Source organism: Megalopta genalis, chromosome 1, assembly GCF_051020955.1.
Source record: "Megalopta genalis isolate 19385.01 chromosome 1, iyMegGena1_principal, whole genome shotgun sequence".
Lineage (NCBI taxonomy): Eukaryota > Metazoa > Arthropoda > Insecta > Hymenoptera > Halictidae > Megalopta > Megalopta genalis.
This window is the reverse complement of record NC_135013.1, coordinates 19,379,073-19,406,873: the sequence shown is the minus strand read 5'-3', so window position 1 is coordinate 19,406,873 and position 27,801 is coordinate 19,379,073. Positions and strand designations below refer to the sequence as shown.

At 42.9% G+C, this 27,801-nt stretch overlaps 1 protein-coding gene across 1 annotated transcript in view; it reads left to right on the top strand.

Annotated features, from left to right (window-relative positions):
* The first annotated feature begins 6,838 nt into the window (after positions 1-6,838).
* The window catches only part of klu (zinc finger protein klumpfuss), a 209,853-nt gene continuing 188,890 nt past the window's right edge, over positions 6,839-27,801 (top strand). Inside the window, exon 1 of the mRNA XM_076522956.1 lies at positions 6,839-7,766. The gene's annotated coding sequence lies outside the window, so the exon portion shown is untranslated. The remainder of the gene's footprint in view (positions 7,767-27,801) is intronic.

Here is a 27,801-nt window from a genome sequence, read left to right as displayed (position 1 = left end):
TTACCACCTGCAATATACACTCGATTAACATATTATATTTACTTCGGGTGTAATTAATCGGTCGCCGAGCGGTCGCGCGTTCAGCCCGTGGGTCCGGTAACCAGCAAGGGCAAAACATCTCGGGCCGGCCGAGGTTCGTCCGCGTGGAAATGGCGCCGGTGCGAGCCTACGTGATTCCTAATTATTATCGGAGGACCGTTGCGTGGGCATCGTGGCTGCTTACATATCGAGGCGGGAGAACCTCGATATATCCGTGTGCCGGGCCGCTATCAATACATTAATTAAAACATCGTTACACGGACGCGGCTGACAGCGCGCTCACGCCCAGCCTCGATCGGCCGAATATAACTTTTTGTTTTTCAGTCCTCCACCCTTCGCAGGGCCCGGCCCTTTTTTCCTGCTCCGCGTCAATTTTTGTTTCTCCCACAGCCGACTTACCCGCTTCGTTCGCTCGCGTTCCGCGCGCAGCTCGTGTACGATAATCGCGCGCGTCTTCCGCGTGAATTAATCACGAAGGCTCCGCGGGAACCGCGGCCGTCGTGATATCGTCTCGTCTTGGGAATCGTCCCCGATTCGATTAACCCTTTCGAGGTCAATCGCACGTGTAATGACGCTCCTAGAAAAGGCCGGCGACGCGCCACGCGTGTTACAAACGGGAGCAAAACAGAGATGTTGGCTCGATTCTCGAGAAGTCGCTGGTCTCGAGTGGACTCAGTCGAATCAACGAATCATCTCCGAAGGATCGAGAAAGTATAGAGGGGAATGAGGTAATCGCGAACGCAGTTATTTCAGTCTGTTAACCCTTAAATGCATGATTTTTTGTTTCGAATTTTAAAAAATCGTTTTTTTTTGTAGGAATGTAGTCATAGGTTACGTAAAAGATAAATAAAAAAATCTAGGTAATAATATTGAGTATTTATTTTGAAAAAAAGTTGTACGCAGACTTTTGGCAACAACATGCGTTTATTACTAAAATTATTGTAGACGTAAACAAATGGTCATGTATTCATATTATCTATTAGTATAGGAATTTTCACATTATTTATAAATGAAACGCAGCAAAGCAATTGCGATTTTTGTTGCGACACGAAGCAACCTTGCATTTGATGCACTCGGTCCGTGAAAATCCTTTGCAACCTGGAAGTTATCACCCACCATATTCGAATGTCAAGAAACATATAACTTACTCGCCAAAAGTAATGTCAAGTCTTTTATTTCACACATGGTATATTGTCTATTGTTGTCAACGTGTGTTCGGAAACGCACATACTCAGGTTTTCGAATAAAATTAAGTGGAACTGGAATGTAGACAATTGGCAACAATACGCATTTAAGGGTTAAGAAAAGAGAACAGATAGGTCCAACCGATAATCGTTCTGTGTCAGGCAACAAACGGAGGGCAGAAGCAGCGATTCAAAGTAAATGCAATTGAAACTTTTAGTTATCTTCCATCTAATTTTTCGTGATGCTAATATTTCATGTAGCTTCTGCAGCGAGAGTGAGTCATTTGCGATTTATATAAGCTGTAATAGACACAATTTAAACGAGACTTTAGCATTGACAAATGTTTCGTTTCACAATTTCGAAAATAAATTATGTTTTAGTCTCATTACGTCGTGAGGTAATCGCGAATGAATTGGACGAGACAGTCTCGAACGTTCGCTATTACCCTGAAACGTATATCGATATACTTTCTTGGCTGTGTTACGAATTTGCTTAATTGTTTTCAGATGCCACGAAATTGTACAAGAAACACAGAAACGAAGTGCAAAACGGGAAGATTTAATAAGAGCTGTAGAAAATGATAGAATAAGAAGAACATAAAAACACTGAAAACAAACATTATTAATTAAGACACATTCATAAATTAAGATCACATTCGTTAATTAAGAGAAATACAAGAAACAGCTCATTTTTCAGAACAATACGTGTTTGTACATTTCTGATAGGTTTATATTCTCTCATAAATATTAATCGCAAGAAATGGAATGCCAGACAATGAATGAAAGGAAATTTAGACGCATGAAATACTGTTTCAAATAATTATTTACCGTCCATTTCAAGACAGTGCTATTTCGATTAATAATTTCCCTCTATGACCTCAAAAATAAATCTTTAAATATTATTTCACACAAACAAGAGTATTTCATAAACTAATGACAATAACAATAAGAGTATTCCCAATGCTTCTTCAAACATTTTTTCCCCAAGCTCGGTTAGCGATTTCACGAGATTAGGCGAGCGCGTGTGTCGGCGCGACGCAACGTGGACGGTGGGTGCATCGGTGGCCGTTAGTCGTCCCGGGAGCCGACGATGCAACCAGTTGCATATCCAGCTAGTATCGTGCTCGAGTGCAGCAATGCCTCCGCGTGGAATAATACGTCTCGAATAGCGGTCGTTCGAACAGGGGTGGCGCGGAACTCTGTTGCTCCGAGCTCGAAAGAGAAACACGCGCACTTGGAGCGAGGGAGAGGGGCGAAATGAAACAAGGGGGTCGTCCTTGCTCCTCCGCTGGAGTACCTTTTGCAAGGGAGGAGTCCGCATTGGTGACGTCGATGAGGAAGTGGAGGAGGAGGAGAGGCAAAGGGGAGGAGAGGAATCACAACGCGGCGTGGGAATCAGAAGGGAGAGACCGCCTCGCCACCCCTCTTTCAGGAGCCCCTTCAGGGGGCGAGATTTGCAACCTGGAGACGCAGTTGCCGACGACGATAATCACTGTTGCTGCGTAGTCGACCATCGCGTTCGCTATCGGTGCTACGTCGCCGCTTTGTTTATCGAGCCATCGATCGGCGGATCGAACGCGTTTTTCCCGTTCAATTCGAGGACGCCCGGTGAATCGTTCGCGCGAAGAATCGAGGTTGAGTGACCCGAAATTTCGAGCGGTTTCGCGTTGTGCATGGAACAATGTGATCGCGCTCGCAAGGATCGAGGAGCTTCGTTGTTGAATCGACAGTGAGGTTTGTGAAGAATTGTCGACTGGTCGCTGACACATCTCGACCAGTACCATGGACAAAGTGTTAGAATGGTTGAACTGACGTACCCCGTCGAGAATCAAGACACGGGAACCAAGGTGGTAAGTAAATTTCGTAATATGTATCCAAATCTTTCATTGGCGAGGGATTGTTGTACAGGGTGTCCCAGGTTTTTTAATGTTCAAACTTTGTTAGTGTATTCTATGGCACAAAGTAAGAAAAAAATGTTATGTAAACGTAGGTTATATAGAGCTTTGTTAAGAAGTTATAACAAAAATTCAGAATAGGAATAGTAATGAAATAGTAATAGTAACAGTAATAATAATAGTAATAGTAATAGTAATAGTAATAGTAATAGTAATAGTAATAGGAATAGTAATAGTAATTAATAGTAATAGGAATAGTAATAGTAATTAATAGTAATAGGAATAGTAATAGTAATTAATAGTAATAGGAATAGTAATAGTAATTAACAGTAATAGGAATAGTAATAGTAATTAATAGTAATAGGAATAGTAATAGTAATTAATAGTAATAGTAATAGTAATAGTAATTAATAGTAATAGGAATAGTAATAGTAATTAATAGTAATAGGAATAGTAATAGTAATTAATAGTAATAGGAATAGTAATAGTAATTAATAGTAATAGGAATAGTAATAGTAATTAATAGTAATAGGAATAGTAATAGTAATTAACAGTAATAGGAATAGTAATAGTAATTAATAGTAATAGGAATAGTAATAGTAATTAATAGTAATAGTAATAGTAATAGTAATTAATAGTAATAGGAATAGTAATAGTAATTAATAGTAATAGGAATAGTAATAGTAATTAATAGTAATAGGAATAGTAATAGTAATTAATAGTAATAGGAATAGTAATAGTAATTAATAGTAATAGGAATAGTAATAGTAATGCTATTACTGCGAGCATTGGCTTGGCATAAGCTGTGTTTATTAATACATTTCAAAATGTATTAATAACCGTTGTTGACAATACACGATTGACATCGATCGAATATTTCTTTTTATTTTTTATTTTTTTTTTTAGTTGATTACTATTCCTATTCTGAATTTTTATTGTAACTTCTTAATATAAAGCTCTATATGACCTATGTTTACATAACATTTTTGTCTTACTTTGTGCCATAGAATATACTGACAAAGTTTGAACATTAAAACCTGGGACACCCTGTATCTAAACGGGTGCTAATTCGGGAATATATTGCGTAAATTTTTATTGCTTTTGGAGGAATCGATTCTATAGACAAAGAGCTCGTTCATCGGTAAGGTTCAATTTAACGTTATGGAACATATTCTACCTGCGTCATAGCTACTTTCTTCTAACTTCTAAGAAACATGTTATTTCACCACGAAAAACAATCGCATCTCCTTAGCCGATGAACGCGACATTTCCGAGTTCGTAGTGAAACTAAGAAAAAAACGAATTATAGAAAGATATTAAAACAAATGGAAATAGAGATGAACGTTAGATGTTCTATAATAGTTCTAACCTTTAAGCAAAGTTCAGCAGAAAGTAATTCGATTAGTGATTCACTTAAATAATCGGAGCAAATGTACTCGTTGGTTATGTTTAATACAGTAATCGTTATTAACGCTTTGCACTCGGAGCAACTTTAACTCGAAATGTAAAATAATTTCTTTGTTCTGTAATATTTTCAATTCATACAACTTACTGCATTTTATGCATACAGCTCAAGCAACAATTACACTTCGTAATATTTTTTTATAAATATAAACAACTTCGATAATGTTAAAATTATTTTGAAACGTGATATAACAGTTTTTGATGGCACCTCAGGGTCGCCACTCGAGTGCAAAGGGTTAAATACACATTAACCATGCTTAACACATTAATCGTGCGATGATTACGTTTCTCATTGTGATTGACTGCGAAGTTTGGTATCATGTTAGATAACAATAATTCTGAACAGTTTTTAGAAAATCTGCATCTATTTATTATTTTTTATTTATTTATTTGAGCCCCTTATTCAGACCTGATAGCAAGTGACGAGAAAAGATAAATTAATCATTCGTTCACGATTAAAGATTGCTGATTAATGATTATATGTTACCGAATACACTAATGATTACTGATTTATTCTAGTAACGACTAATTGATCAATGATGAATTACTTCTTGTAATCGATTACAAAAGTAATCGCAAAATATTCGATCACAGTAAATTCTCCTCAATTTTCCTTCAGCTTGTAAACAAAACTGTATAATTTTTTACGATTATTCGAACGTTGCACCTCGTTTTTATATTTGTTGACAATCGACAACTATGAAAACGAGCCGCGAGACTCGAATAATAGTATCTCCTCTTCCCAAATTGTCCATTTTTGTTTAGAAATTGAAGGAAAACTATTTAAATTTATTGTATATTTTACCGATCTTTTATATAATCGTGAAAGATATTTCTGTCGAAATTCTGTTTATTCTATCTATTCCTACGAAAATAATGCATTAGTCTTCTTCGTACGATCGTGCCAATTTTTATAGTTGCCGGTTTGTCAACAATTATAAAAACGAGGCGCGAGGCTCGAATAATCGTATCTGAGCTTCACAAATTGTACACTTTTCTTCGCAAGCTGTAGGAAAATGAGGAAGAATTTACTATACTGCCTAGCTCTGTCCTTAACTATCCCGAAAGTACACAATCGAGTGTAGAAATCTCCGTATTTCCGTGGTAAATACATAAAGAAGTTCAGTAGCACGAACCGTGATCGATAAAAAATCACAAGGAACCAGCACATGATCGTGAAATCTGTCTTTTAGCCTAGCAGCATTAGAAAATTTCGCCCAAAGAAACAATCAACGTATACAATTGCACGAACCATGATCGATCGAGAAGCGCAAGAACTTGCACTTCTATTTGGAAAACTGAAGCATCATGTCGACGTCAGATCAAAAGAACATAGCCCTAAAAATTCTGCATAAATCAATGCACAATTTAAATAATATATCAATTATATATTATAAAAAACAAATCAATGCAAAATAGCTTCACATCTGAACGAAAATCCGCGGTTAAGAGATCGGCGGGTGTGATCGGCGGGTGACGCGTGGGGAATAGAGAAGAGACATAGAGAGAGACCGGGAGAGAGAGAGAGAGAGAGAGAGAGAACAAGAGAGTGAAGGAGAGCGAGAGAGGGGGGTGGGAGGGGTGAGCAGGAAAGCGGTCGCGGGGAAGAGTAGCCCCGCGTGAACCGCGCGAGGAGTAGGAGAAAGAGGAACGAGGGGAGGTCATCCCCTCTTTCGTTGACCCTCTCTCTCCCCCACCAGGGCTCGTGTCGCGTGTCCTACCTCCCACTCCTCCTACCACACGTACCGCATCGACGGGAATCGGCGAAACGCGCACACACACGTGCAGAGACAGCGAAAAAGAGAGAGAGAGAGTGGGAGAGGGAGAGAGAGAGAGAGTGGGAGACAGAGAGAGTGGGAGAGGGAGAGAGAGAGTGGGAGAGAGAGAGAGACGGCGACACGTGCACACGGCTGGGCCGTAGGAGCGAGCCGATGTGCATCTGCAAACGGTTGCAGTTGGTGCGTGGTGTTCCACGGCCGGGTGGGACAAGGACGCCGGTGATGAGAGAGAAAGAAAAAAAAGGGGAGGGTACTGTAGGTGGGTTAAGGGTGGAGGGGTGAAGAAAGAGGCGAAGAGTGGAGAGCAGAGCAGCCGAGGGTAACCAGGACAGGGGAGGGGGAGAAGGAACATCGTACGTGTTTCGAGGTGCAGGCACGCACTCGTGTGTTGGCGGCCACACGTGTGGTTAGAGAGAGAGAGACACGAGAGACCAGAAGAGAGGACGAGAGAAGAGACGAAGGAGAGAGAGGTGACTCTCCTCGGGGCTTTAGTTGCCGACTGTCCGCTACTACGCGCGGTGTTACGCCATCGTCATCGTTCTCCGTCTTTCTCTATCCCGTGCAGTCGGCTCGCCTCTTCCTTTTCCGTTCTCTCGCTCCGCGTGTCTCTCTCACCTGTTGCGGCGCGTTTCTTTAATCCGCGATTTTCGGTGTCCCGCGCCGGTCGGCCACGCGACGCCCTCGCCGTGCCTACCGAAACTCCCGCGAAAAAAATTGGATACCCCTACGGGTGGACCGATCGATTCCTGGGACAGTGAACGGACGGAGGAGTCCCGAGGGCCCCGAAGACGCCGCGGGGAACAAGGATACGGGGAACGAAGACCCGAGATCGGGGAGGATGTCCGCGGCAACGAAAGCGAAATAATTCGGATGACATCGAAAACGGCGACTAGAAGGAAGGTCAGGGATATTGACAACAGTTGCGATCGGGGCACGGTCAAATTTTCGCCGGGAAGCGTCGGTGTGTTATGTCGCGCGCGCGGAGTCAATAGACTTGTGGAATTTGGTCGATCGCTTGGCTAAGCCTACCGTGACACAGTGACCGACAATATTATGAGAACTGTGAAAGGGACCGCACCGTGTGATCACGGCTCTGAATCAGAGATCGACGCTCGATGCTCGTTCGTAGGGAACAAACGGAACGTCGGCCATCTTCGAAGCTACCCTTAGATGCGCGTATCGGTGCACGCACGGCCGGCCGAAAGTCGTTGAGAAAGTCGCGCGTTTCTTGGCCGACCAAAGAAATTCCGGAGATGTGATCGCGGGAACAAAAGACGGGAACAAGTTTTTGATGAAACGAGTGAAGTGAAGTGCTGGAAGTGACGTGTGCCTGGTCGAGCGCGTCCCTCGTCGTCACGATTGAACGACCGTCGACAAGCAGATCCACGCTGCCGTCTGCACGAGAGGTGAGAGCCTAAAAACCCACCCCTGAAAACGGGGCCGTGATTCCCTCGTTGCGGCCCTTCGGTTTCGGAATGAAACGCGTTAAATTCGCGTAACACTTATCTCTTGCAATAGGTACTGTCCATAGACCCCTCCGTGACGCACGTTCGCATGATACGACGTTAGGTTGATTTCGAACTCGGAATAATCGTCTCACACGGTCAATGTCGCGTTTACTTTTAACTAGGTTTTTGAAATTTATTTATTTCATTGTGATAGATTGAACAAATTGAATGCTGCTAGAATTTTTAGAATGCGGTAGCGTTAAACTAATATTTCCTAGCTTAATCTTTTCGGTTTCGGTTTTATTAATTACATGACTTTAATATTGTGGGAACACTTTTTGGGTTGATATTCGTCGCTTCGCGTGTCAAGCAAGCAATCGATTCTGTGAGAGGTTTTTGTGTATGCTCGCGTTTACCAACAGCAACGAGCGCGAGCATTGCGAAAGATCTACTCCAGGACAACCTAATGTTATACGAGCAGAAAAATAATAATTGGTAAGATGAAGACGTATCGGAGAACAAACACTGTAGAATAAAACGCATAGTTGCTGTAATAGAATATATATATATTCTATTACAGATATCTATATATAGATATAGATATAGATATAGATATAGATATATATATATATATAATTAGAGACGTACATCGGACAGTAAATTATAGAAACGGCTGAAGCGGCGCTCGGCGCGTTAATCAATCACTTCGTCTTAATTAACTCGTTATAAAATAATCGTAATGAAACCGGTGCTCGTCCGGAGACGTCGTTCCAGATAGGATCGTCGTAAATCCACGGTAACCGATGTCGTTGACGTGTAAGCACCGTTGGATGCGTCAGTGGCTTATCTGGGGCCCTGTATCGGAAGATGTAGCGTACTAATTGCTCCAGGACGGGGGTGGTACGCCGCGGTTTTAACGAGTAAAGTCGTCATTAAGACAAACAATTGTTTTGCTTATCGAGCGATCGCTAATTACCAGCACGGTCGTCGCGATATCTCGCTTTCGATCGTCGATAGGTATTTATGGTGAGCGCGCGCGCGCGCGCGCCCCCTTTTCCGTCCGGGTAATTAAATCACTCTTTGTTCTATTACATTCCGCGCAACCCCCCGCGGTAGGACGTGGTGCAACGTAAAACTGTCAGCGAGATAAGAGCGTTAACTTTACGACACCTTTCCGCAAAACGCATTCGGTTGGGCGGGAAAAGGAGGAAGAGGAGGAGCGACGAGGGGGCGGCAGGAGGGGAGGAAGGAATAGAGACAGAGAATACCTTTCGGGTGATATCATTCGCGGAGAACGTTCTACGGAGAGTTTAACGAGCAGCAATGAAAATATCTAATAAGCTACTGAGAAAATAATTAATACACGCGATGGTATTAATGGTAGCCCGATCGTGCTGGCAATTACATTTAAAGTATTACCGTTAAGTATTATCGTAAAACCGTAATCTACGGTCGATTCCCGTCTTTTCATTAGCGTGGCTGCAACACGGAACTTCCTAAGAGGAGTGGTAGTACGTGTACCGAACGAATAAATTCGCGGCGGGAGAAGAAAAAATTGTACACTCTTGAAGACACTTCATTAAACAGTCACTGTAGACGAACGATCGCGTAAATCACGCGTACGCGCCGCGCAGAAATGCTCGGCGAAATGAGGGTAAAACGCAGCGAACGGTCGATGTACAATGCAGATACGCGAGCCAGAAGCCGCGCGTAATCACGTTGTACTTTCATAATTCACGTGTAACCCGCGCGATTCAGACGATTTCGCAAGCCGGGCGAGCACAACAAACATCCGCGCGAACGACACGCGGAACGGCACTAGACTCTTGGTCGTCGAGCCGCGAGATTCGACGGTTTTCTTCTCTCGTAAGCAAACCACTGGCCATGCCGATGTCCTACAACAACACGAGTTATTGGGTTGGCAACTAAGTAATTGCCGATTTCAGTTATAGATGTCTCTCATTCCCATTTTTATGACACCGAAATGATAAGGTCTCAAACCAGAGATATAAAAAACCATAAGATTTACAATCTGTACGGATCCTAAGTTTATGCTGAGACAGAAAAGCTGATGAGATGCTATGCCTATAGGGATTCTAAGCTTGTATTGGGTTGGCAACTAAGTAATTGCCGATTTGTTCGATGAAATAAACAATTTTTTTTACTTGGAACGAAGTTTAATCTGTAATGTATTTTCCATTTTGTTCGATGACCTTTTGCCATCTCTCCGACAACTTGAAAATTCCGCGCTCGTAGAAAGTCTGATCCTTTTCGGCCAAAAACTGAGTTAAGTGAGATTTTACAGCGTCATCGTCGTTAAAAGTTCTACCACGAAGGGAGTTGTCCAGGGATCGAAATAAGTGGTGATCCGATGGCGCGAGATCGGGGCTATATGGTGGGTGTAACATCGATTCCCAACCAATATCCATGAATTTTTGCCGAGTGGACAAAGACGTGTGCGGCCTAGCATTGTTCTGCTGGAAAATGACACCTTTACGATCGACCAATTCTGGTCGCTTTTCCTTGACCGCTGCATTCAATTTGTCCAGTTGCTAACATTCGCGGATAATAAAAAATAACATAATAATAATAATAATTTTCTAATATAACATTTACGGATATCATAAAAATGGGAGTGAGAGACATCTATAACTGAAATCGGCAATTACTTAGTTGCCAACCCAATAGTAAACAATTCGTAGCTTGCGTTCGACGATGCTTGGCGACGTTCGATTTCGATTGTACGCGTTTCCAGGTTTGCGTTAGACTATGGCGTAATTTATGATGGAGGCGGTGTTGAAAATGCAACTGGTGCAACTGAGTTTATAATAAAAAAATAACATATATAATAAGGATAATAAAAAATAACATAATAATAATAATAATTTTCTAATATAACATTTACGGATATCATAAAAATGGGAGTGAGAAACATCTATAACTGAAATCGGCAATTACTTAGTTGCCAACCCAATAGTAAACAATTCGTAGCTTGCGTTCGACGATGCTTGGCGACGTTCGATTTCGATTGTACGCGTTTCCAGGTTTGCGTTAGACTACGGCGTAATTTATGATGGAGGCGGTGTTGAAAATACAACTGGTGCAACTGAGTTTATAATAAAAAAATAACATATATAATAAGGATAATAAAATATAACATAATAATAATAACAATAATAATTTTCTAATATAACATTTACGGATATCATAAAAATGGGAGTGAGAGGCATCTATAACTAAAATCGGCAATTACTTAGTTGCCAACACAATACATGGCCGCGAACTAGCAGAAACGAAGAAAATATTATCTCGCGAGCGGCGCGCCGCAGTTTCTTCAGAATCGCGTCGGCCACGTGCTTTTATTTCCCTCCAAAATGTAATTGGTACTTTCCATTAGCGATTCTATATTATTATCTTACCATTAATAAGTCCGATTAATTGGCCTATATCTGGGTAATGCGTGCGCCGTAATAAGCAGTTTCGTAATCACGGGTGGAAGAATGCACGTTAAACGAGTCAACCCTCGCATGACGACCATCGAGTCGACGACCATGAATAATTCGGCCGAATTTCCAGTTTGACTTTGATTTCGATCGAAATCGAGACGAGAGTAGGTTGTTTGCTTCCGATTGTTCGGCGAATGCTTCGCCGTTAAGTGAAGAGGTGTGTCGGATAACTCGAAATGCACGCACTAATCTAAGGTCATCGAAAGATGAAGATCGGTTCATCACCCGGATTTTAAAGATATTTGTAATATTTGGCACGATGACAGTATACGAGCCATCCCGAAGGTTCGGAAAGTGAAATGTCATTGGTTCGGTTAGTTAGTCGCTCGCTTTGCCAAAAACTTTAAGTGGTGATAAATTTATGGTAAAACATAGGCGTTACTTATCGGGAGAGCGCGGCGCGGGGGGAAATACTGATTTAGGAAAATCAGCGAACACGCTTTCAGTTTAGAAAGTTCTGTTAACGAAGTGGGCATAGATCAAGTCGAAGTTTCTTTTTAGCTTTGCTCCTTACGCTTCGCTATCAACATACACAATCTCAATGTTTTCTACAAATTGAAAAAATACAAAAAGACATTTCGGAACAGAACAGTCATATTACTTCCGTCCTTTTTTTGTATACACGGCACTTTTTTTACGCGACAAATTATAACACTTCTCACGCGGTATTTTGTATGCGAATCTTCGCAAAGCTCTTGAATTAGTCAAAAAATAGGAGAGTGCGATTAGACATTGATCCAAACGATTCGACAAGCCTTCAAACTTCGACCAAATTTAATAAGAACAGATTTGTGAAAATTAAAAAATCATCCGAAAAATTTACATTAACAATGAAAATGAAATCGAACTCCCAAATATTTCAAGCGATTAAGATGACGTGACCGTGCCAATTAAAAAGTAAAGATTGATTGCTTGAAATTACAGCAGCGACAGTGACGTCGTAAAAAGTTTACTTTTGCTTTCTGAAATGTCATCGTTATTATTTTTGTTAAGCTATATAAAATAAATACGTATTTCTAAAACTTATGCAAGCTTTTATTTCCAATATCTTTTCTTTCGTACTTACAAACGCTATTTCCGCGGTTTCTCGTTCGCGTGAAACAAATCCACGTAATAAATTCGTGTAAATTGATTTGCGTAATCCGCGATGATTAAACAAATAAAATCGTCGATCAGTTCGAGAGTCGGCTGAAAATCGTGGCCTACCATTTCGCGACCATTCGGCGGTGACATCACGAGTCGATCCTTCACCGCAGACATCCTTGCAGACAGGTCGGTCGTAACGGAATGAAAATAAATCGGGGAACGGTCAGCGACATTTTACGTACCGTCGCAAAGAAATTCCAGGTCCTGACATAACTCGGCGGCATTGTAACCCCGGTTGGTATTCCGGTAGCATAGCAACTAGTAGCGAGCGGCGTGCCGGCAGCATTTATTACGATCTCGGTATATGTAACGCACAGAATCGTCTCGCGTGCCCAAAGTCGTTCGCCGGTTTACGCACGCGCGTCCTATAGTTTTACATGCAAACTGGCGAAATGATGGCAGACCGGCCGGCATCTAAAGCGAATAATTACCCGAAGAATGTGCCAGTTTCATGAAAAATCAGCTAATAACAGTCGTCTCCGGAACACGCGGCCGGGGCCGTTCCGCGGACCGACTTCCTGTTCCGATCGAGACAAATGGTCTCGCCCGATTCGAAGGGCACCAACGTTAGAAGGATCGTCGTTTCTTCCTCGTTTCGATCCTCGGCCAAAGCAGCGGGGAGAGAAGAAAAAAAGAAAAGGAAGATCGTCGGATGGTGTACACGGTATCGACGACTTCCTGAAAATCTCGTGTTCGTGCGGCGTCCGAGTGGCAACCACTGTAATTACGGCCGCCGCTCGACGAATTTCCATTGGTCGCGTGCACGCGTTTTAAAAAAAAAAAAAACAAAGCGCGTTCTTCCCTGAACGAAACCGTAAACACGGTGCCGCGCGATTAGACCGCGACCAGCGGCACGGTCGTTCTCTTCGCGGCGACCATTAAGCGTTCTTGAAATATTGACATTCGGTGACGAAGCGTAAACGCGCGGCCGGAATTTCGCCGGCAGCGTGTCATAAAGAAATTCCTCCTCGCTCGTCGTAACCCCGGCGATGCTTCCTCTACCGGTAGTTTTGATGCGGCCGCCGACTGAACGTGTTCGATCTTATATAGGGTGACTTCGGTGACCAGTTGCACGAAGTCCGACGCGATCGTCGTTCGAGAACTTACGCGACGAATCGAGTCGCCGCTGCAGCGATCTAAATGCAGTTACTGTTAGGATACCTTCGGTCTTCCATCGTTCATTGTCGAGTTAATCGAGCTGCGCGCACGTGTCCGTTTAAACCGACCAACTCCAGAATCCGCAATTTTGCGATTTTACTGAGCATACTTTATCTAATTACCGATCCAATCTTTGCACTCGAGTAAGTATTTTAACGATAGCATTCGATTTTTGTCCTCGGCGTATACGATTGAACATGAAACCGTGACACGCTTGAATTTTTAACAGTTTATTAAATATTAGCGAATTTGATCGTGTAAAAGTAATTTTAAATTACGGTGTGGTATATTTTATTGGCGTGTTAGTATCGCTGTACATGCGCAAAATTTGTTTCAGATTTTAACGAAGATCAGGTTATTTTTTTAAATTTAGGTTATTTTCTTATTTATTTAGGTTATTTATTTGGATTAATGTTTATTACCGTACGTCAAACTTAATCGCCAGAAACTATCTCCGCGAAAGTAGTTAAAAACTTGTAGAATTTTTATTCCCTATGAGACTAAATTTAAATATCAAGACAAACATCGAGCGGCGCTCGTCCGAACGTTTGTTTATTGCTGACGTTCCCACTTGGAATTGACTGCACAACCGAAGCGCTATTGTTGGAACATCTTATTCCAGATTGTCGACTTTGGCCTAGAATAATTACTAAACATCGTGGTTTCGAGCGTGTATTATTCACTTCGTATACACGTGCCGATGTACTTGTCATAATAAGGACACGTGTACCCGTGAGTTATTTCACGTATGTTTAAATGCTCGTGTATCTTAATATGACTTCACGTGTACATGTGTATTCAACGTTAGATTTACGGAGCACAAAAAACAGCTGTTTTAAAAACTGTTTTATATTCGTTTATAAAAGTAACAATAAGACATTTATTCTGATTTTTAACAAGTGTCATCGTAACATTTGCTGTAAGTAACATATAAATTGAATAGATAACTCATAAATGTATCTTCACGATATGAAGATATATATTCCGATATTCCGTAAATCTAGTGTTAAGTAGAGTAATTTCTCCGCAATTGTTACCGATTGTCAACAACTATAAAAACGAGACGCACGGCTCGAATAATTATATCTCCTCTTCCCAAATTGTCCATTTTTGTGCACAATCTGAGCGCGAATTAGAGAAAAATAACTATACTGCGGTTTCTCAATGAAGGCGAACTTTGACAGAGAAAAGCACCGCAGCATTTATAAAAAAAATGATACCGCAACATTTGGAACACGTCCACAGTAATACCCACACTTACCCTAACTGCATAAGAGATTCTCGAATAATTCGTCGAGTTTTGTTTGTTCGTTTACAATGTCAGATCATTTTTGTGCGCAATCTGAGCGCGAATTAGGGAGAAATCACCGTATACACGAAATCGCAGCCTCTAATAACCACCCCTTGTAACCTGGCGCCGTTTCTAGAACACCCTGTATATCCCCCCCGTATATCACTATGCGCCTCTGTTGCGTGCGCGAACTTGTTGGTTGTGTCGTGCCAGTGCGCGAACACGAGCGCAGCCCCGGCCCGCGTCCCGCGCTTACGTACGCGCGTCCCGCGTGTAAATAGCGCGCGAGGCTGCGACACGCGTGTGCGTGTACACGCGTACCCCTAGAGGAGACAGATGCATAGCGCGCACGCATTTACATCTCGACACGCGAGACCCCTCGGCTCTCTTTTCTCGTCGACTCGCGTCTGGCTCGATTCTACAATCAGCCTGGCCCCATTGTTCCGTCCTCGAGGATCGTCTTGCGTGGGTCATCGAGGTTCCCGAGGCGACGAGACTTTTGTGCGCCGCAGGACCGCTGCGGTCTCGATCGATCTCTGCCCGTATTATTCCCCAAACTCTATCAAAAACAGCAAAAAAAGAAGAAACGAACTATTCCTCTTCCCTTCGGGATTAATGGTTAACCTTTTCGGCACGACGCGCCACTATAGCGGCTTTCGCGGATGTCATCTTTCAGAACGACACGCCACTATAGTGGCTTTCGCGGATGTCGTCTCTCTGGACGACGCGCCACTATAGTGACTTGCTCTAGTAGCTCACTCGCTCATCGTTTGAACCAAATAATCGTCTTCATATGCATCGTTCCACACTTCTTTTGTCTTCGCATCGATTTACAACAGTCTACAGGGTGTCCCAAAAATGTCTCGCAATCCGGAAATGGCGGGTTCCTCGGATCATTTGAAGCAACTTCTTCCTTTACAAAAATGTTCTCCGAGGCACCGTTAACGAGTTATTAACGAAAAACAGTGACCAATAAGAATCGAGTACGGCTGACGCGAGGCGGCCCAGCCAACCAGCGCGCGAAGCCCAGTTCCGCTCGTTGGTTCGATCGCCTCGCGCCAGCCGAGCTCGCCTCTCATTGGTCACTGTTTTTCGTTAATAACAGGTTAACGGTGCTTCGGAGAAAATTTTTGTAAAGGAAAAAGTTGCTTCGAATGGCCTGAAGAACCCGCTACTTTCGGATTGCGAAACATTTTTGGGACACTCTGTATATACAGTATCGGACTCTGTACAGTACATATTAGTCTCTGCCGTCCAGAGAAATAGCCTCGCGCAGAATTCAGCCGTACCTAAAAGGTTGAAGGGCACCAAGTGGTCGGTTTATTAGCGCGAATGCTCAATAACGAAGCACGGGAATTACACTTTATAGACATCGATCGCTAGCTGAGGGGATGTTTACGAAGTATCGGGGTTCAGCTCCGAAACATTTGATGATAATACATTGTGTGCATAACATATTGTGTGCACAGTGTTTTCTAACAGAAACTGGACCAGATTTCCTGGTATCGAGAAAGTTAATCGTCACCATCAACGGATAATGTAACAGCGTCTAACGACTACTCCGCTGCTATCTCGTAGGATCTTCGGCTAAAAAATACGCGCGCTCGCGGCACGTGCGACAGGGCGGACTTGCAAATTCGATGATCCGGGAGCAGCTGGCTTGGAAGGAGCCTCGTCGAAACTATCCTAGGACATTTAAACCTAGATCCGCCTGGAGAGAAAAAAAGACGACGGGGCAGGGCAGACAGACAAACGGAAAGAGAGATTGACAGGCGGAAGATCCTGGTTGTCCAAAAGATTACGACGCCGTCAGCACGTGCCCCATTCAAGACACCGTGGAGGGGAACCACCCTCGTAACTTAACCTAACCTAATCCAACCTCCTTGCCGTGGCTATTCAGACCGTGACGAGGCAAGCTCCTTTGTCACTCAGGGTTCAATCTGAGAACGTTGCGATTCAACCGTCTCTCCGTCCTCGTTCCTTTTCACCTTCCCCCAGGTTTCTCACTTTTTTATCGCGCCACGCATCAGGAAGTTATAACGTCTGCCCTTCGAGGTTCTGGCTTTTGATTCTCGAATTCAGACGGCCAATTAGAGTGAAACACAGAAAGTTGGCCGTAAGCGAAGAACGAATCGCGACACGGTCGTTTTCTCGCGACAAATATTTCCAGCTCGGACGACACGATCGTTGATCGATAATTCCGGGGTTTGTGTAATTATTAATTAATAGAAGTGGGCGGGTACCCGACATTTCGGGTTCGGGTCCAGTCGGATATTTTTCTCGGGTTGGGTACGGGTCTCGAAAGTTTGTGATACTCGGCTATACGAAATACATCGAGCTTCGGAACGATCGATTTTTCTGCAATTTTTCCATACTAAACTTCTATTTTGTTGCTATCGTAATGAAGTACAATTCGTCTGCAAAATTTCTGCAATTTGTCCACACTAAACTTCTATTTCGTTGCTATCGTAACGAAGTGTCACTATCATTTTGTAACGCCGTCTGAATATCTTCAATATCACCGACCGACATTTTAATGACTGATAGAATTTTATTTCACTTAATTTGACAATATGTCTGCACAGTGGAACGTTTTGAACGATAGTAAGTATATATATTTCTCATATTATGTATGAACGATTGTGGTGTTATTCACAATTGCGGAACTAAAAATATTTGCAAACGTCGTCACGTCTTCAATTTCGCTAAATTAGAAAAACTGTCCTCATTTTGTCTCCGAACTTTTCGTCGAAAACCACTCAAGCCTGCTCGTGTTTGCTGACGATGTAGCATTTTCGTGATACACATAAATTCTCTCTAGAAGGCCCCGGTGCTCGGAATTGAAAACGTTAATCGCCAGACACGATTCTTCGAGCCTCGCGGCTCGTTTTTATAGAAACTCGGGGCAGTCGGCAAAAAGAGGTAGCGGCCTGGATGCCGGTGTACATTAATATGCATACATAGTAATGCTAGAATAAAAACGACGACTTAAGTTTTTTATTTCTAATTTTTTGCCACTCGGAGGCCAATTCGGAGGCCGCGTGTCACGATTCGAAGACAATTCGGAAGCCACATGCCACGATTGGGACGGTCACGTACCTGGTACAGTAATTTCTCCCTAATTCGCGCTGAGATCGCATACAAAAATGGACAATTTTGGAAGAGGTGATACGATTATTCGAGCCTTGAAAACGAGCCGCAAGCCTCGAATGAGCCGTTTATTTTGAAAGTGGCACAAGTCACTTGACCGTAATGAAAAGCGGTGATTTTTTAATGTTTATACGAAATTATTTATACTGAGAAAAATATCAGTATCCTGAGATAACAAATACAAGTAAATCTTCTCGAAAGTTAGCATCCATATTTTTAACCCGAGAAAGATAACCTACGTCGCAGAGGCGCCTGCGAAGACTGTTGATTTTTGTTAATTTTTCATGGAGGTCTAGTGATTTAAGTTTAAAATTACTTAAAATATAAAAAAATATAATATAAATGCATTTTATTTTTACAATAATGCCAAACCTTTAAAATGACTAGATTAACTTAAATAAATATCCATTGTTAGTATAAAATTGACGCCTTAGAAAAGCATGCGCCTCTGAAGCGTATGGTTATCTTTTACGTACGTTGTCATATGGTTATCTTTCTAGGGTTAAACGTGTTAAAACGCAAACCCTTGAATATATCGACTTCAAAACGAAGTGACTTGTGCCACTTTCAAAATAAACGGCTCAAATAATCGTATCTCCTTCCCAAATTGTCTATTTTTGTGCACAATCTGAGAGCGAATTACGGAGAAATTACTGTACCTACCACGTACCTTGTAGCTTCTGACTTTCTTACTTGACTCACGTCCAAGCAGACCATTTTATATTATCTTCGAGTGAAAGAAACTACGTTCGTGGCACACGAACGTCGCCTTGACCGACTCCGTCGACCCTTAGCATCGACGTAGCAATAAATCACACAGGTTTAGAATTAATCAGAGAAGTTCACAGCAATCCGAAATTCGGCCTTTCCAGGAGAAACTACTCTACGTTGTAGCTGCGTAACTCAACAAAACCGATAGTTTTTCCTAAACAGAGAAATTCACAGCAATCCGAAATTCGGCATTTCCAGGAGAAACTACTGTACGTTGTAGCTGCGTGGCTCAACAAAACCGACAATTTTTCCTATTCCGCATAAATGAAGAAACGCAAACTTATAATCATAGAACATACCTTACCGAAAAAAGGTAATATAATTTACAATTTACAACCAATCAAAAATCGTAATTCAAGTATTCGTTTAACAGAATCGTACTGCATTAATTACGTCGTTGAGTAAACGTGGTTTGAACACTCCTAGCGCAACTGCTTTTGTTTGTCATGAACAATGGCAGCAATATCGTAATTACACGCAACTGGATCCAATAAAGTTTGAAGAGAGATCAGCGGAAAAGTCCGATTGATATTTTCGTATACCCGGCCACTTCGACCAAGCATTATTTGACTTCGACGTTTCGAATTTTCGGGTACCTGCCTGCCTCTATTTACTAATGACGGTGGAAAAAGATCGTAAAGAGTTGGCCACGTCCTTGGCGCGGGGTCGTCGGAACGGAAGTCCGAAGGGTCCGTTCGTGAAGGACGCCGCATACTAATCGGGCAATTTGTCCCGTGGCGAACGGTACCGCACTCCTTTGCGGCGCCATAAATCACGGGAAGTTTCGGATAGTTAGGCCATTTACACGCCCTTCAGAGTTCACGGGGCTCCGTTTACGAGCCTCTTTCCCGAAAGAGCGTACGCCGCGGAACATTGGTTTTCGCAATGCTTTCGACTTCTTCGAAGGTGGCTACCGCAGGGACGGCTTTGTCGACGACTCAGCCACCCGCCGATGTTGTTTGCCCCATTTAAGACCGGCACAATGCAAACACGCCTCGAAAACGTAACGAACACCGATGCCGCTGGCCATTGTCCGGCCCAAGGAGGCGAGCAGAAGGAGGAAGAAAACATACGGGACCGGGTCGGGGTCATTCCTGCGACCGTTTCGCCCGGAGGCGCGCGCTCGGAGGAATGACCATCTAATCTGTTACGAACCGTCGTTCCTTATTCGCGGCAGGCCTGTAATTTCTGATACGATTTCGAGACCTCGGCATGGAAAAGCCTGCGCAAAAACTCGCGTGTAATCGGGCCCCGTGAATATCGCGGCAATTATAAGGCAACTTCGCGCAAGGCTTTCTAAGGAGGCACCGGTGATCGACTGTAATTATTCAATCGCGCCGCGCCAAGAAAAATCGTGTAACATCAACGTGCAGAACGATAACAGTCCCTACTTATTACACGGCGGAATATTAACTTCGTCCGTTCTCGCGGCGTATCGCCGAGACCCGTTCCGACGATAAGCGGTAACGACGATGAACTTCCGCGTGTCCGTCCTAGACACCGCGCGAGATGTCCAGCCACGATCAAGCCTGCCGATAATAACGTTTATTGGACACGTTGCCGCGCGCGTAACGCAACGGCAGAAAAGTTCACGTTCCCTTTTAATGCCGTCGACTTCTTTTCATGCTGTCTCGAACGGATCGCCGGGGTCCCTTTCAGAAGGGCGAGAAGCGTTTTGTGCTGTCGCGCTGAAAGGGAAGCTCTCTCCGGTTGCGAAATCATCGAAACGATGCTGCGGGCGATCGGTAATAATGAGAGTGTATTATGAGCCGCGGAATCAGTGTGCAGCGTGCAATTACGCGTCAATTCCGTCAACGCGTTTCGTCACGCCGCTGGATGCCATCGGTGTGACCAAAAAGGCATACGACCGTTCTTCCTCGACACCTCTATTTATTGCTCGCTCGCCGACCTCAGCCTCTGCCGAAGGCTTTCCTAGCTACGCGACTCGCATTGCCGTGGAAACCTCGAACCGCTCCGTGCGGAAAATAAAGCAAATTCAGTTTTCAATTTTCCGTGTGTGAAATAGAGAGAGAGAGGGAGGGAGAGAGGACGTTTTCTGATCGAAAGGTAGCATTCGAAAATGTCTCGGAGAGGTTAACAGATAACAGGCCGAATTTTACGATTTTACTAGGATTTGGAAAAAGGCTGATAAAAACCAAACGAAAAGCAATATTTACATAATTCAAAAGGCAGTGTATCAAGGACAAAATAGAGAATAAAACAGTGACGCTAATTTTTCTCTCGTAATGAAATTAGACTATTTGTAACGTATTTATTTACTTATAACGCTACAAGGTGCGAGCCGATATATCGGCTCTGGCACTTTTCGCCGGTGCAGCGAGGGCCGATATATCGGCCTCCGGCACTAAAAGGGTTAAAACAAATGTGAATATCTAAAATTTTGTATTATTACGATCGTCGATTCGAACAGTGAACCCTGTCGCAATTAACATGTCGAACATGGTTGTACACTGTAACTTATCTATTGCAGATAATATTTCAACATTATACGTATCACATAAAAGAAAATTCATCGCGACGCCACGGACAATTTCTGTAAATTGGCATTCAGCAGCGTGGCATTCACCGTGTTAACTGCCGACACAAGCGGGAACACATCTTTCTCAATTATTGTAAAAGTATTTTCGTTCGAAGGATTGCGATCAAGCGTAACAAGCTGCCAATTATTAGGGGAACCGGAAAGTAATGTCGTTTCTGCGCGTATTTATCTGTTTGAATTTAATGTAAACGAACGACATAACTTTCCGGTCCCCCTAATATTTCACAAATCCGTACGGTACTGCAGTAAAATTTTATCAATATTTTTGAAGTCGGTGAAGAGACTCTGGGATCGTTAAGTGTACCTACAAGTGTATTTATGCGTGTATTAATTTTCTGCCCATAAATATTAGGGTGTCCGATAAGTTCTTTCCTTTTTTCTGATGCGAAACGATTACACGATATTTGTTGTTTGAGGTTGATTTATCAAGTTACATATGAACCGTTCTGCTCTATCACCTTCTTCCATCTGTCAAGAAGCCTCATTATGCCGTCTTTCCAAGATTGTCGAGGCTTATTTGCGAAATATTGATCGAGGCGCGTTTTTATTTCGCTTACGAACTGAAACCGTTTTTCGCACGAAATCTTAGAGCGGCATCGTTCAAAGATCCTCGAGTACCCGAAGGCTCCCGCGAAGAAGTAACTTAATATACCGCCCGCTCCATTATTCTTCCGAGCGAAAGAGAACAAATAGAGACACCACAGGGTTACATCGCACCCCCACGGCTTTCGTTATACCCGCGCCATTGTTTCGTGGATACGCCCGACACCGTCCGGAGCCTAACAGGCGCGTATATAGAGGCCCGTTCCACACAAACGTAGGGAGCAGTACAAGGCAAGCTGCAACAGCGAGCCTTGTCATAACGGTCGTCGACGAGGTTATGGGGAATACAGGCGACAGGACGGGCAGCCAGGCCATTATTGTGTACAGACGACGATCTTTATGTAGGATCTTGCACGGAGACCCATGGGGTCCTTGCGGCGCACGCCCATGCAGCGGAGGGTGGCGGCGGTTTCACTATTTCTCAGCCTCTCCTGCTTCCTCCTTCGAAAGCACCTTTAATCTTTCTCCTTGCCCCTTCGCCACATCTCCAACGTGTTTCTCTCTCGCTTGCCCTCCATCCCCTTTTGCCGCCTCGTAAATCAGTTTAGGTGTTGAAACATTTGAAGGAAGGACGGGCTCTATGCCACGGGGCGGGACACCTCGGAAATCAACGTTCGGGTTGCAAACGGAAAGCAACCGCGGCGAAATCGCTATTGTCGCTTGACAGGACTAGAGCAACGGAGCCGGTTACTGCGGGGTGATCTGGTGAAAATAGTTGAAAATGTGTTGGAAGTTGTTAATGAAATACTCTTGTTCGCGTGAAATAATGTGTCAAGATTTATTTGACGTCGCACTGATAAGTATATGTGTTAAAAATAGTTACACGTTGTTTGTGTTGTGGTAAAGAAAAAATTATTGATTGAAATAGTAATTATTGAAATTATTAAAATAGTAATTATTGAAATTATTAAAATAGTAATTATTGAAATTATTAGAATAGTAATTATTGAAATTATTAAAATAGTAATTATTAAAATTATTAAAATAGTAATTATTGAAATTATTAAAATAGTAATTAGTGAAATTATTAAAATAGTAATTATTAAAATTATAAAATAGTAATGATTAAAATGATTACAATAGTAATTATTAAAATTATTAAAACAGTAATTATTAAAATTATTAAAATAGTAATTATTAATTGTTTGAAATAGCAGAGTGCAATTTCTTTCTTTCGTACTGATATGTATGCTTTATACAGGCTGTCCCAGGTGTTAATGTTCAAACTTTGTCAGTATATTCTATGGCACAAAGTAAGAAAAAAATGATATGTAAACGTAGGTCATATAGAGCTTTATTAAGAAGTTATAACAAAAATTCAGAATAGGAATAGTAATCAACTAAAAAAAAAAATAAAAAATAACAAAAAATCTTCGATCGATGTCAATCATGTATTGTCAACAACGGTTATTAATACACATTTCGAAATGTATTAATAAACACAGCTTACATAAACGCACGGCATGCGCTGATCTATTCAAGCCAATGCTCGCAGTAACAGCAAGTTCATTACTATTCCTATTCTGAATTTTTGTTATAACTTCTTAATAAAGCTCTATACGACCTATGTTTACATAACATGTGCCATAGAATACATTAACAAAGTTTGAACATTAAAACCTGGGACACCCTGTATTTATTAAAACGTGAAGGTGTGTCGAATGCGCACAGAGTTTCGTCTTCCTCGAAATCGTCAACGTCTAATAGAATATGTTTATTCCACCTTCGTCGCCTCTACATCAACATCGGTAGCTGTTCAATTGGCAAGTTGAACTTACTAGAAATTTCGCCCAGAGGTGAACGTAATCGGTATGGAATCGCATTTCCATTCCGGCAGCAAGGTGTGGGCTTAAATCGTCTAGTTCACGGGGAAATCGCGCCGGCAGGGGTCCCGTGAGCGAAAGCAGCAACAGGTGGCAAAGAATAGGAGTCCGCGAGCGTACGTGGAAACCAGTTGCGTCGCGGCGAGTCCTTTCTCCTCATCTCTGCATCGATCTCTGCTGCAGGATTCGGTTATTTGCCCGGGGAATTACGATTACTCTGCACCGGTCGAGCACCGCGATGCTGTCACGCGGTAACGGATAACTGGCCGAGCAGCTTCGTAGACACGTTGTCATCCGAAATCGTTAAAAGAAACGAACCGGTCTGTCGTAAAAAGCGAGATCGATCATGCGACGAGTGACCCCTCGCGGCCTTTACGAGCGACCGTTCCTCTCATTCACAATCTCTCACGGTTGACAATTGACACGATCTTCGGTCATTAACGATCTTGTAGCTACACGTCCCCTCGACCCGGATACTTGTGTCTTCTTTTTGAACGGTACCGATAATCCCGTCGAACTCCCACTAGTCCGTCTCGAGAATACCGCGAGAAGAGAGATTCATTAATTGGCTCTTCTTCGAGGAGAAAATGTTAACGGCGGCGGCGGCGGCAGCGGCACGACCGCGTCTCCACTTGTTAGTCGTTGCGTGTACAAACACGATCGGGTTGTGGTAGTGGCGATAGGTTGGTAGGGGCAAACCCTAATGAGGATCCCCTACCACGGGCTGCCGGCCGACCGACCGACCGCCGCAAAGTAAATGAGCAGGTGCCTCTGGTATGCGCCCCGCCTACGCTTTCCACTTGTTCTTGTCTTCTACACAGGTTGCCCGAGCGTCTTCTTTCGTTTCTTTTTTCTTCTTTTTTTTTTGCCTCGCCGGCTAGCGGATAGCATCGGCGGAAAAGTGGTTCTTGATACAGCACCAAAGTCGGCCGAGCGGCCGACAAATTATTCTTATGCCGTCCTGATTCGTCCTGATTCGACGGGCCGCGCGGCTCGCGAGTCGATCACATTAACGCGTATCAAACATAGCCGGCGCCGTAATTTCGGATTAATTTCTCAACGCGAGAGACGCGGCTTGGCGTCTTCGTTAGCGGCATCGCCGCGTCCGCGATCCTCGAGGACAAGAGTTCTCGCCGGTGTTGGTTAATCCCGTGCCTTCGCTTCCACAAACCCGCCGCACTCCACGCGCGCGGCAATCGATTAGAACTTGATTTTCAACTTAGTGGCATCGCGGCTGCTACCCGTCAATGGAGAACGGTTGTAAGGATATCGCAACGGCATCCGCATGACTGATGCTGGTATTATATATTTGCACGTCCGCCCGTTGCCGGTCGTTAGACTTCTCAACCTTGGTGGAAGACCTTCTCAAGGTGAGTAGACACCGCGACACGGCCGGCTATATCGGGAAGAGAGTTCTCAGAGCTAGACTTCTCTTCTAGAGTATATACGTGGCCGTGAAGTGGCCTCCGAGACAGAACAAACGCGCGCGCTTTTTAGAATACGCGGCTCGCTCTCGCCGATGTTGCGTGTCCAACCCATGAACGTGCGGACGCACTACGTGTTTGCTTAAAATCTTGACGCACAGCCGACTGATTTGTTTCCCCATTTCCAGGGACGGGGCTACTACTCGTGCCTGAACCTAAGCATCGGGTTCGGCTCTATCTTATTTGACGAGCAGAGCTTCGTTCGTCTTCACTATTTCGTTTCGTTTTCTCAAAGCGCATCGTTTGAACCTTGAGCCTCGATCACTCGAAACTCTCTGATGTCTCAACTACGGATTGCGGTACTGTTAAACGGTGATAATTTCGTCCGAATTGAAATCAACGAGAAAGCTGAGATATCGGAAGAACTGAAGCTAATACAAATTAATTCTGAAAATGTAACGCGAATCGTGTGAAAAAGAAATGACATATGTATTAGGCACATGTTGATTCGAGACATATATGACTATCTCTCTTTATCATTGCATTTACACACATCTACTCTCCTAAATAAACTGAAACAAAGATGTCTCATGTCATTATTAAGCGAGACGCGATCGTGAAAACATGGCTACCGATGATAATGCCAGACCACATGCTGCTTTGGCGACTCGTCGGAAAATCGCAGAGCTAGGCTGGGAAATTCTGTCGCATCCACCATACTCCCCAGACCTAGCACCCTCCGATTATCACTTGTTTCTCCCTTTGCAAAACTTTTTACAGGAAAAAAATTCAAAACTGAAGCTGATGTCAAGCAAGCACTAGTCGAGTTTTTCGCTTCTAAAAATAAATCATTTTTTAAAAATGGCATTTACAAGTTGCCATCACGCTGGCAAGAAGTCATAAGTAACGATGGAAAGTATATTCTACAATAAATATTATTAAACGTATGAAAATTGTGTTATATTTCAATTCAAAAACGGACAGAACTTTCGGGTAGACCTAATACATGTGAGACGTTCTCTTCAACAAATCAAATATTCTGCCAAATACAATACGAAAAGAATTGTTATTTTTATAGATCAATGCTTACTTTGCGTTCATTCTTTTGAACATTATGGATAGTAAAAGCAACATTGCCAAATATAGTAAATTCTCCCCAATTTTCTTTCAGCTTGTAAATGAAAATGGACAATTTGGAAAGAGGAGATTTGAGCCTTGCACCTCGTTTTTATAATTGTTGACAATCGGCAACTATTTTTTAAAAATGGCATTTACAAGTTGCCGTCACGCTGGCAAGAAGTCATAAGTAACGATGGAAAGTATATTCTACAATAAATATCATTAAATGTATGAAAATTGTGTTATATTCAATTCAAAAACGGACAGAAGTTTCGGGTAGACCTAATATATACAAAGATTTCTTAATTCTTTCGTGTTCTAAATATCTTAATATAATTCAGTCTCATCGATTATATTGCGATAAAAATGTGTTTTGTAAACTAGCCAAAAAGTAGTGCCACTACATATATAATATATATATTATTATTATTATTATTATATATATATAATATATTATATATATTATTGTTATTATATATGCAATGGCACTAATTTTTGGCTAGTTTACAATAATAATAATAATATATATATAATAATATATAATAATTCTAACAAATGTGAATCGAAGAAATCGGTTGAATAAAGTGATTGTTACCTCTCACAGCTTCTCGACAAGATTTCCTAAAATGACTTTTTCTCCGAGGCTGATTGAGATCGTCTCCGGATCGGACGGACTCCGTTCCTGTCAGTTTTCCTGGAGTAGAGTCATCGTCCGTCCTTCGTCGATCTCGCACCAGCAGCGCGTGCTCTTTCGTACCTACTCTCGGTTCAGAGAAGGACGGACCTACGTCCTACGGGCCTCGTTCGTCGCGGTATGTAAATACGTGGACCGAGAAGGCTCCTCATCTCGGACGACCGACCGCGGTGTATCGTATCGTATTCTGCCGCCATTTGTCTTCGCGATCCAGGATTACGTTACCACGATGATACACGATGACATTTATTTTGGGATTTGTACGGGTCGCCGTGGCCCTTTTCTCTCCACGCTGTATCCTATGCGAACGAGTCTTTCGTCGGTCTGCCTACGCGTCGCGCCCGGTTCCATAATAACCGAACATCTCAAAGTTTCACCGTTATCATAAACTGCGCCGTTCGATATACGTGATTAGGCTGCCATTCGAAGTGGGATGTTTACGATACGCCATGCTGTTTTTTTTCTTTTTTTTTAATAACGAAAGGGTAACTCGGTCCGATGGTAGAGGCACTCCGTTGCTCCAAATGGAAGAGCTTTTTTAACAAAATCCTCTTCTCACCGTTTGAATTTCACATCCTCGAGGACTTGTGACTTTCGCCAAGCTCCTTATGTAAACATCCGGTGGCAGAAAGATCGATCGAGCGCAGCGATCAAGAGACGTTGAACAATCGCGCGAAGATTGTGTAAACGCAGATGCCGTTAAGGAGCCACCCCAGCGCCCAAGATACGTAATAAAAAGGGAGCACGT